This window comes from Asterias amurensis, chromosome 9 (assembly GCF_032118995.1).
Source record: "Asterias amurensis chromosome 9, ASM3211899v1".
NCBI lineage: Eukaryota > Metazoa > Echinodermata > Asteroidea > Forcipulatida > Asteriidae > Asterias > Asterias amurensis.
Genome location: NC_092656.1, coordinates 1,013,777 through 1,026,016, shown reverse-complemented (window position 1 = coordinate 1,026,016; position 12,240 = coordinate 1,013,777). Strand labels below are relative to the sequence as shown.

Genomic DNA, 12,240 nt, shown 5'->3' with positions numbered 1-12,240 from the left:
TCAGCTACTTCAATTATCTAGTGTCTTGAAATCTATAACTCCAGGGGTTACTAGGGGTCAGACTTATTTGTAAATTTTATGATGAACACAGAAATAGTGATTGTCAATGGTGAGATTTGAGCTTCCGGAATAATTTTCCGGCGCTCTACCAACTGAGCCATCTAGCCCTAATGTGGGCAGTCCCCTTATTAATTTGGGGTTGAGCAATTTATTCAGCCCTAAATTATTCAAAATTTACTCAGTCAATTTCCCTTGTGGTTTATAACTTGATATTTTTTGACAGCAAAGACTCTCATCCCTGCAATCCTTGCTGTATCTAAACATCCTAATTAGACCTGACACTACAACCTCCCTGTGGAGTTTCAAATATCTCGCCTAACCGCAGAACCAACTTTGGCCCAATGGAAAAGCATCACCAGTTACCCAAAATAGCACGCCCCTGAAGCCTTGGGCCGCCAACAAAGGGTACAAACAAGTCTCCCTGAAGTCGTTGGACATGACCGCAAGTCTCCAGAGGTCTGGTCCTATTGTGAAGTATCTTTCGACTCTCAACCACAGTTTTTTTTTCTGCGGTGTCCTCAAGGTTTGGTTGACCTTGACAGATATTTTTGATTTTTGGTTGGAATAATATCATTGGTCACGAAATGTCAGCCTAATTTAAAGTATATACCACTGTGAGGAAAACATTGCCAAGTGCCTCTTAATAAAAACTAGAACTTTCACTTCCGGTTTGTGTAATTAGGTCATTGCCGGTGTGCTCAAACCACTGGTTTTATCAAAACATGCAGGTTTTTCTCTTGGATGAGGGTTGTTATTGCTGAATAAACAGACTTCTTTTTTGGGTGCCCCGGGGATGGGGAGATTGTTGATGGAAGTTATGTTTCTTAGTCTACATGTATGCACAGGCCTACAAATGTAGGCCTACAAGGGATAAATGTACAAGGGATAAGGTCTTGATCTACAACTTCCAAGGGTAACACAAATTCTTGATCATGGTCTTGAACAGTTTTCTCATGGCTCAAATTTTACACAAGGCCAGTGATTTCAGTGTCAGACCAGTAAACTGTGGTCTTTTTATCAATTCAACATCTTTGTCTCAAAAGAATGATGTTCAAATGTTCAGTTTGAGTCTCACAAATATCTACACAAAGCCAGTGATTTCAGTGTTAGACCAGTAAACTCTGGTCTTTTTATCAATTCAACATCTTTGTCTCAAAAGAATGATGTTCAAATGTTCAGTTTGAGTCTCACAAATATCTTTCAATCCTGCTGTTATTTACAGATGAAACAGAAATGTTTGTTCAAATGAGACAGTTTAGATGATAAAGCTGTTCTCATTTTGATTCTAGTGTCCTCTAATTTTGATTCTGTTCTTGTAAAATAAATCCCGACGACTACGACCAATAAAGGTCCTGAGCTTCACCAAGTCTTGTGGGTTTCCTCCAAATTTGAGCCCTGACCCACCCACATAAAAAGGCCCTTGCTGTGCCTCAAACAGTTGTGCTAAATTGCATTAGTCCGTTCTCCAGTTTCTTGCAGATTATAGGGGTTGGTTGGCCCAGTCCCAGACTTAAAATTTAAGAAATCTTTTTGAAGGAAAGGGGCGGGGTAAAGGAGAGTAACACTCAGCTTCTTTTGATTGTAACTGACCATGCTACGGCAAAAAATAAAAAGAACCACTTGTTATTGAAGGCAGGAGGGGGTCCTTAGAGAAAAGCGGACATGTGCTCGGTGACTAATACACTCAAGAGACGCCGCTAACATTCACTAATGGTTTCTAGTCCCATGTGAGACCGGAATGAAAAGGTGCTGGCCACTACCGAGTGACGGGGAATAGTGTATCCACTCTGTGTGTAGCTATAAAGGATATGTATTGAGTTTGTCTCATGCGATGCACATTAGTTGCGCGGAACCTCTTAGGCTTCATCAAGGATGCCGAAGGGATGATGTAGAAAAGGTTCATGCTACCCTGGAAAACGTAGACAAAAAGGATATCCAATTTCATGCCTACTGTTTCATAACTTAACTAGCTTGTATGCCGTGGTAAATAGCTACAGATGCTCAGTTAACCAGTGAATGTTTCCCTATGTGTAGCAAAACGCTACACAATTGTATCATATGCTTCTCAAATTCATCATTAGCTCATATTATTAGCCATAGGTGTGGCTGTGTATCTTTGGGACACCCTGTTTTAAATGTGGACACCCTTGTGTTTTATCTGGCATATCATGTAAAAGTATTGTACAATGTTAGTGAACAATTTGAACACCCAGTTTTTAAATTTCCATCTATTAAAAATCACCACTCCAATATTTCCTGTTCAAGGCAAATTTCTGTTACTAAAACTCCACATGCAAAAACTGTTTTTGATTTGACGTACTTGTACATGGAGGGTTCCTGTCCTCTTCTTATCCATCCTGTAATTATTTTCCTGGTCTTCTAACTTTAGACAAGATCGGTAAAGATTGATCACATTCACCCTTCTGAATGGAGGACGGCTTCCTCCGTACCAGACAATAGTAATTATACCATGTGGGGGGGTAATCATTGTTCAGATCACCTCATGATAACACCACTGGATTGAAACTGAAAGTCAGTGATTAATTTTTATTTTTACCCGTTTTGTCCCGACAAATATTATTGTCTGGAACTGCGTAGACATTGTGGTTGTTTACATTTTTTATGTTGGGGCCATCCATATTTTTAATTGGTGAGTCATGGACTTGAGGGGGTATTATGTGTGGAGTTGAGAAAAACATTTTTCTTGTCACTTCGTTATCAAAATATGAAAATCTATGCTGTCAGAATGTCGGCGCTAGTGTGGGAAGGGGCTGGGCTGTGGTGGCAGCGCAGTTGGCGCTGATGTAAAATGCGGGACTGGTTTAGCCGTTCAATTTTTTGTTATTGTATGCAAAACTCAAAAATTCATTGGGGTGTGTCAAGCAATGTATTATCATTCAATACTTTCCCAAGTTCTGTGAAACAAAAGTCCATAGGCAAAGCACTGGACTGGGATTCGAACCCATGACCTGTGCATTGCTAGAGCAGATGTCTTACCACTAGACCACCAAGCTAGCGCGGTGGCTAGAGGCAGTGTACTGCAAAGATTCAATAGATGTTATTTTTGCATCAAAAGTACATGTTTTTATATACATGCATGTGGAAGTCTGATATTTATTTACAGCATGTTAGCCTGCAAGCATACAATATATGATCTCTCAGAATTTTTCCTGATTTCCGGTTTGTTTTCTCAAACCTTGAGCGTTCATTTGTTGACGGAAGTAAAGTTGTCACCAAAGGGGGAAAGAAATTGTCTACATTGTCCATACAGTTTTGTATTTCTGGTGAACCTCCTTAGTTGAAACATCTTGGATGTTCTGAGCTCTGGGAACCCAGGTCCACAAGCTACTTTTCAGGAAACTGTTCACATCCCTCAAATCTCATCCCTGTTTCTTCAAAAAACAAAGAGAAACTTTGAATTACATGACTGGAACTTAAACAAAATCACACTTTATGTATTTGGAGGACTCAGCCTTTAGGGTTTCTTTGCTCCTACATGTAAGATACTTGTTATGTACTGATGCCACTATCTTCACAAGTCTCAAGTAGGTTTGTTCTGAAGGAAAAATCCTCAAGATGAAGATATAATATAATGAACATGATGGGGATAAAAACAAAAAGACAGAGCATCAGGGCCATGTTTTATACTCCATTTCGTCTGTACATTCATTACTGACAAGTTTGACAAGCAAAGCACAATCACAAAGTCAAGTCATTCTTCAATCTGTGTTAATTAGATAAGGTTTGCGGTAGCACCATGTGAAATTCTCTCCTGCAGAGTATACTAATCGAAATGTTGAGTTGTCAACCACCGGTTCTTTCTTGAACCAACACTACTTAAAAGAGAAGTATACATGGTACTAACCGCAAACCTCACCTAATCATACTCCCACCAAGCAAAGTTTCAAATCCTACTTAGTTTGTGTTAAACACCCCACAGACAGTCTGATTGCGGTCCAGCCAATTAATATGCAATCGATTCACAAACAAAAACCAGACTATTATTTCAGTGGTTTTGACCAATGCAATACATTTTACAGAAAGCATTCTAAGATTGATAGAGTGTCCCAAATTCTCAACCCAATTGGAACCAATTGTTCTCCTGGGGCGCTGCGGTATTTTGTTGCGGCTGATCTAATTCAATTCGGAAACTTCTACATCTGCTGATAAAATCATGATGATTCAATTTAGTTTATGCAAGCTGATTTTTTATCACAAACTGCAGCTGTATAGTATTGAACTTGGTGGAATCTATTGAAATTGACTGATTAGGGGTAGATAACATGATAGCACAGAAGAACGAACATCTGAAAGATGAGAATTAATGTGTTTCATCAAGTTTCACAAAATCATACTCTTCTCTGGTTCTGTTCAGGGCTGAAAATTACAGTGGCGGCGGCCTGATTTGTGAAGTATTCAAAGTTAAATGTCCGGGCGCTCATTTGTTGAAACTTAAGTCGTGAGAATTATTTCTGTTTGACCTGCTTGAACCTCTTGAGGAAACATCTTGGGAAGATTTGTATTGAATTGAATAACAACAATTGAAACTTCGGAAGTGAAACTTTCCAATGCTTGTTTTCCATTTTTAAAGATACGATGACAAGTTGTAATGCAACTCTGCTGTTTAAAAATATTTTTTTTATTGTGATTTTAAAGGACTTCAAATGATTATTGGATCTCATAATAGAAAACTATGTTTTGGGGACTAGAGACTGTTTACAATCATACATATTTTACAGACCTACAGATTATAAATAATTCTTAAATGATTCTTAATATGCAATAATGGAAATTGAAATGCGCATCTGCATACGCGCTGCGCACAGGATCAGCCCATGAGCTATATGTATCTTCTTTTGACCTCAAGCTGAGAGTGCCCTACTCACCTAACGTTTTGTGAATAAGGTCTAACTAATAAATATCTCCCTGTTAATAATATAAACCATTCTACAGATAGTAGCTCTACCCATGAGGGCCCCTCCCCCGCCCCAACCCCACCCCAACCCCACCCCAACCCCACCCCTGCCTTAATATACAGAGCTATTTTAAACAAGGCATCAATGGGTAGCGTGACAGCTAATGTAGTTAGGCACAAACAAGAGGTTTAGTCCAGCTTTTACGGAAACACAACTTGTAAAAATGTAATGGGTTTTATGAGGGATGAGGTACAAGTGTCGAATGATGATTAAACTCAATTGGTGTCACTCATCAAGGGTTAAGCCTTTATAACATAATCACAACAACATTGGTAATCCACTTCACTTTCCATGTTTGCCTTCACACAGACACTGTTTGAAGCAATTATTATAGTATGGGGAGGAGATGGCCACTCAATGGTTAGGTACTATTGAAACCATACTTACATAATGATTGCGTGACTACGTAGCTCAATGTCTTCAAAAGTGAAGGTGTGCATTTGTCTTGGAATATCAGCTCTTTTTTTTTTTGCATTTCATTTCCCGATGGTATGGAATGGACCACATGGTGATGACTTGGGACGTAAAGGGTTTCTCTTTGGGGAAACAGTGTGTTATGTCAGCATGGGATTGTCCATGGGAAGTGGTAAAACAAGAACACCACCAATCAGTGATGTAACCTCCAACCAGTATATAGGTCAGAACTTCGCTCTGCACTTTTTTTACCCCACCCCCTCTTTTGGAATAGTTTGTTTGATGGCCCTGCAGGGCAGATTGCTTGTGTTGAGTCAATTAAGTGATTATTGCGAAGGTCGTTCTGATGGGCAGCTGGAAGTTGAGAAACTTTAATTCGCAAACTTGACACCCTTAAAAATAAGAATGAGCAGATGTCTTGAGTTTGATGTTTTCCCAACTGTTTCCTTTGATCGTTTCCATCTAAAAAAAATCTAACTGTGAATGAACCACTGGTCTTGATTTACTGATTATTTTTAGAATCCAAGGAGATCAATTATAGGTGTGTGACCTGGGGGTAAAGGGTTGGGCATTCAATATTCAGGCAAAACTGGGGGAAACTCGGGCACAGTAAGAAGAAAAGGAAATGGACAGAGAACACACACAAAAAAAGAACTTTTAAAGATGTAAAAGAAAAATACTTGTTGCCATGAATTAGAAATTGGTATTCAAAGCACTCATATTTACTATTCAGTGCCTTGACCAGACCAAGGATGAAACTTAAAAGGGAAAACAAAAGGGGAATTCTAAAGACTGCCCAGGGTGCTCCACAAGGAAGTTTGTGTACATAGTACAGGGACATGGAAGGGATGTATATTTGAGAATGTGTGTTTTTATCTTTGTAAAATTTCAGGGCACATCAAGTAAGTTTTCATTGCTATTGATTTGTGGAGTAACTGCAAAAGGTATGCTCTCCCTTTAAAGGCACTTTTACAAAGCCCCCCCCCCAAAAAAAAAAAAAAAAAAAAAATGAAGGCCTGACCTTGCAAGTTTATTATTAAGGGAAGTTTATTCCTGTCTATGTCGGGTTTGAAATGCCAGGGTGCAATGTTTGCCACCCAGTGCCCAAAGTGTTCAACCTTCCCACAGAGACCTTGATCTTTGCAATCAACCCCTCTGATTGTAACCAGTCATTTAGGATTTATTTTCAAAGTAAATAATTCTCACTTGAACTTGGAACTATCGGAAAACAGTAAAGATTCAAAGCACGGTAGCAACCCCCTACTCATAATTTTCGAAAAGTTGGGTAAAGTTGGTTTGTTGGAGAGATTGCAGACAGACCACTTAGAGGGGGCATCCTGCTGAGCCAAATACCTTTTTCTTTCAGGGACTGACAGAGAAACAGAGGACATCAAAGTGTCATGTTTCCATCCAGGGTATTACTTAAAGTAAATCGATTCAATACTGCCACCACAGTGGCAAATATTTTCCACACTATGATGTTTAGGGAAATATATGTGTCAAGGTCGGGCTACAACTATTATAGGGATGGTGGTGGTGGGGGGGGGGGGATCAAGCTTGACACCTCAACCTTCAAATAAAGACGGTTAGAAATGTTTTGATGGTACTGCGAATTAACTTGGAGAGCATTGGCGGTGTAGAGTCATAGATTGGTTCTTGTCTATGTCTATGTAACCCTCATTTGAAGTCAAAAATAAGAAGTACAAATTCATCCATGTTTTATAGCCAGGTGGCATCTCTGGTCGCAGCATTTGCGACCTGACACTGATCCTCCGAAATCTGAGAAACGATTCATGCAGGAATTGTTTAATTTTATGTAACCTAAATTTCATGCACATGTGGTCAAAAGTTTGGCAAAATGAAGAGTTGAGCATTCAGATTGCTCACTTCTAAAAATGTGTTTTAATGTAATCAGTGAAAAAGTGGGTTTTACAAATTCATAATGCTATGTCCGAAGAATACCCAAAATAATTGCAGGCCAATTGCTGGTCAAATGTACATTGCTAGCCAATGTATGTACATTGCTAGTCAATGTATGTACATGGATTCCAGGCCAATGCAGTAACTACCCAATAAGATACAAACACATTCAGCAGTTTCTAGTTGAATTCATTACATTTACTTTCCCCTCTGAATGACTAATATGATGGGTTATTAATTTTGATTTATAAATACCTCAGACAGTTTCACCATTCCTATTGGTGGAGAGCGTGTCACGTGGGTGTGTATAAACCTTTGTTTATGACCAGTAAAAAGTGTTGAAACATGGGCGCGACACCAAGCTCGCACATGTTCTCATAAGGTATTTATGAATGGGAATCAAAGTGTGTTGAATTGGTTTTCAACTAGTGGTTTAAACCCCGCTGAGCCCTGGGTCTTGATAATTTACCTCGACTCCGTCTCGGTAAAATTATCAAGATTACCTCGACTCCGTCTCGGTAAAATTATCAAGAACCAGGCCTCGTTGGGATTAAACCTCTAGTTGAAAACCTCTTCACCACACATTGATTCCTTTATTTTACCTATATACACCGATGTGTGTATACTCAGTACTTTCCTGAGTCCTGTGAAAAAAAAAAAAAAATCACAGGCATGTTGGCTGTTGTCTGCAACTTGCTACAAAGTCAAAAAATGAGGTTTGCGGTCTCACTGGAAAATAGAACTGTCTCTTACCAGTTGTTAAATATAGTGGTGTTGAAAGATAAGCTAGATCAAGTGCTTACTCAATATGCTCTTAACATAACCAACATGTTTCATAACTCCTTATCGGCAATATTTTTCCTTGATGCCAAAACAAACTTCCTGAGATTAGATTTCTGCTAGACAGACACAGAGCTTTAGGACCAGTAGTTGCCAAGTGTCAATGTTTTAAGGAACTCATTCCTGGAACTCATTATTTGAAGGACTCTTTTCCAAGGTCATGAATTAATGTACACCTAGCAGTGAGTCATTAGACAACTATAGTAAAATGAGACCCTGTGGGCAAAAGCGGGACCCTGTGGGCCTTTAGGTGACCCCAGGGGCATAAGGTGGACCATGGGGCTACCTTGGTATGGTCCTTATCTTGGTCCGAACCATCTTCACATATCACCCCGCCCATCCTATCATCCTTTCATCTATCCCCGACGAAATAACATTTCCGGAGAAAACATTTCCTTTAAAAAATATTTCCTAAAACAGTTCAGCGAAAACATTTCCGCACTAGGAATCCCTTTTTGCAAATTTGTTCTCTCCCAGATGAAATTAAACCCAGCCCTGGAGGGCTGGCAATCAAAGCATTTTTCCCCTTTGTCTTTTTATCATACTTGAGTCATACTTATACATAGGCCTTGAACCTTGATTTCGTTGAATGGGGCACAATAATTTTCCTCTGGTCCGGGGGCATTTCTATGGGGAGAATGGTAGTTTGTAGTGAAACCTTACATCTATATAGAGCAGGCACCACAGCAAAAGCTAAGGGCACCACAGCAATCGCTGTGGGTGTCATGGAATATATTTAGACTTGAATACAGTATACCAGGAATGCGATGGTCCAGTTGCGGAGTAAATTTATTAATTTTAGATAAATTGCATTTTATAATATTATCTTGCATATATACATACTGTCCATGATTCGGCGCCAAATTCTTGTCTCTCTTTCTCTCACGTTTACTGAGCAGTAATCTGGATAATTTAATTGTATTATAATGATAATTTATAATACATACTTTTTACCTCACATACTCTCCGCTAACCAATCCAGCATTTTTAACAGGTTTAAAAAAAGATGTTTTCTTATTTTTTTATAGACCTTTCACAAACTGAATCTTGCAACTTTCAGTCCTGTTGTATCAATCATTAAAAAAAACTAACATGTGAGTGACCAAAACCTTGACAATATTGTCAGTTTTTCTGTAAGCTATTTACAAATTTGATCTGTTTATATATACAATGGAATTTCTTTCAGTTCAAAATTTGACTAAAACCTTTGACTAAATATTACAGGGAATGGGTTTTGATTACAAGTTTTTGCATAATTAAATACAAGAAAATTACAGCAAAATCTTTTTAAAGGAAAACTTGTGCTCCAGTCTTATACTGGGTGTTATACAGATAGATAACATAACATATTTAAGGCAGGGTATACTTTTGGTAATTGTGAAAGATCAATATCCTCACTTCGTGTATCCCAACAAATGCAGAAAATAAAAAAATTGTGAAAATATTGGCTCCTTTGATTATCGAAGTTGCAAGAAAACAATAAAAGAAAAAAACCCATACTTGTTGCATAGAATTTGTGCTTTCAGATGGCTGATGAAGCTTTTCTCAACTTAATTTTTTGGGGGTGAAACTTCAACTTCTTTCTCTAAAACTGCATTACTTTAAAGGGAGTCGTTTCTCACAATGTTGTATACTATCAACATCTCTATGGTGATTAACGTGTGGAGTAATTACCAACAGTCTACCCTGCCTTTAACTAGGGCTTACTTTGTACACTATCATTGGTATCAAAATGAGTAATCTTATCAAAGAATGAGAAGTTCATTTCTATATATACAAGGAGGTAGTGGAAGAAAGACGTTTTGTTTTGTCGGAGGAGTTGGCTTGTTGAAGAGGGAGAAAGAAAGGTGTTAACAGCATAATGGAGGTGGATACCTCTTTGAGAAAAAGTCAGATATGCAGACGAGACATGAGGCAGCCTAATGACATTCAGAAAACAGAAACCCTATCGGGAGGAGCGTGGAAGATTTGTGAGAAAGAAGAAATGTTGTTGGTATGCATGAAGAAACGACAAGACAATTTTGAGAAAGTGGCCTGCATTCAGGGACCAGTGATTTTGAGTTTAGGAGGGAAGACGGGATGATCTTGAAAATTTAGAAAGACAGAAACTTGGGGGAAAAGAAATATGAAAATATGCTGCTTGGGGAGCAGAGGGAGTATTAATTTTTGGTTTTTACCCATATAACATCTATTAGAGCAGAGGGAGGTTGAGAAATAAGAAGGTATGTTGGAAGGATATTTGTGATGTGAGTTTAAATTAAACTAAAAATGCTATATTTGGAAGACAGGAAGCTGAGATTGAAGAAATTATATCAGAAGGGGAGGGAAGGATGCAATGAATAAGGTAGAAATGAATTTTGGGGTTGGGGCAGGATGAGATGGGAAGGGGGTAAATGCTGTTAGGAGTGAGACACAGGAAGAATTGGAGAAAGTGGAAAGTGTGGAGATTATGTTGGAAGCTATTTATAAATAAAGCAGATCATAGAATTCTACAATGTAGATGGATTACATAAATGCTGAGAAAGTCCTTTTCACACAACTGGGCCAGTTTCCCAGGAAATAAAACTTAGGAAATTCCTGGAGAATTTAAACCCCATCACCAAACCAAGTTCATTTCACACCGGATGCAAGTTATTAAGCATGCATTTGATAAGCTGATCAGATTCCATGTTTTTGTTATACACATTCACTGATGTGTATATAAAACACTAAATACCCAAGTCCTGTGAAGAAATTAAAATACGCTTATATTGCCCTTGGGGGTTCCAAACACATGACTTTTGCCAATCTAGAGAGTATATCTTACCACTAGTCCACCAAGATTGCCCAATAGCTAGTAAGCGTTTTTTATTTTTGTTTATCCTATATTTTTGTGAATCCTCTATTTTGCAGGTACTGCAACAATTTGAATGATACGAAAAAAGAGTTTGGTATTCCAAGCAGTCTCCTCTTTCTTTTTGTAAAATAAAAATGCTTGTCTGAATTGTCTAAAGAGAAATTAAACCTCATTATGCCAACCGGGAGGTTGCCTCATCCAGACTTTATTCCCAAGCAGATGTAGCTATTTTTCAAGAAGTGCTTTTCTCTCCCGGGAGTTTTCAAGGGTTAGCAATTTAAGTGTGAAAAGTTCAAATAAATTCATCCCTGTTAAGAGGCTTTAAGATGCTTGAAGAGGAATGACAAGGGTCAGAGAAATGGAAGTGTGAGCGGGGGAAGGTGGTGAAAGTAATGTAGGTTGAGAGATTGACATGACATACTGATAAAAAGACATCTTTAAGATTCAGAATTATACATAAGAAGGTGTAAAGAACAGGGCCCAATTTCATTGAGCTGATTAAGCACAAGTAGCTAAGCACAACACAATTATGTTTACTATGACGTCTTATACAACTTTGTGAACAGATTTGTAATGTTTCATCAGGTTAAGGACCACATCAGATGTGGTAAAATTAAATCTATTATTAGGTTTAAAAATGGGTTTAAAAAGAGAGTATACTGAATTTGAAGACTTACATTGTTTGTACTTATTATAGTATAGACGATGTGACCTATGTTTACAATCAAACCGCCCTCTGTTGACAAAATATTGCATATGTCATGTTTCGCCGGGCAAAAGTATGCATAGTCATGGTAAGATTGCATACACTTTCTAGCTGGCTGCCAAAACACAAAGGTTTTGCCCGGCTGTATGCGCGGGAATCATGTTATGGTTTTTGAGTAATGTCAAAGGTCACATCGTCTATAAAAGGATATTAATACCAGAGCTGCCAACTATCCCTGATTCTGCAGAAAGTTCCTTGATCTTTCCATATTGCAATGAACACATTTCTGAAAAAAGTGTAACTCTTATCTCACTGGCTGTTGTACCAAATCTCCCTGTTTGCAAGATGCAAATGTTGGCAGCTCTGTTTGACCACAATTGAGTCTAAACTGATGTTAGTCAACCTTAGAAAGGTTTGAAACCTTTCTGTTGGCCAACAGATACAACACAAAAAAGCCACGTCAGACAAGAAATTGAACAATACAAAAT

The 12,240-nt window shown here is 38.3% G+C and overlaps 2 protein-coding genes across 3 annotated transcripts in view; one reads left to right on the top strand and one right to left on the bottom strand.

Moving 5' to 3' along the window:
• LOC139941425 (centlein-like) overlaps positions 1-12,240 on the top strand; it is an 81,769-nt gene that overhangs the window by 35,227 nt on the left and 34,302 nt on the right. The window lies entirely within an intron of this gene.
• Positions 1-12,240, bottom strand: part of LOC139941429 (uncharacterized) — a 33,318-nt gene that overhangs the window by 12,576 nt on the left and 8,502 nt on the right. The gene's annotated exons all lie outside the window — the stretch shown is intronic.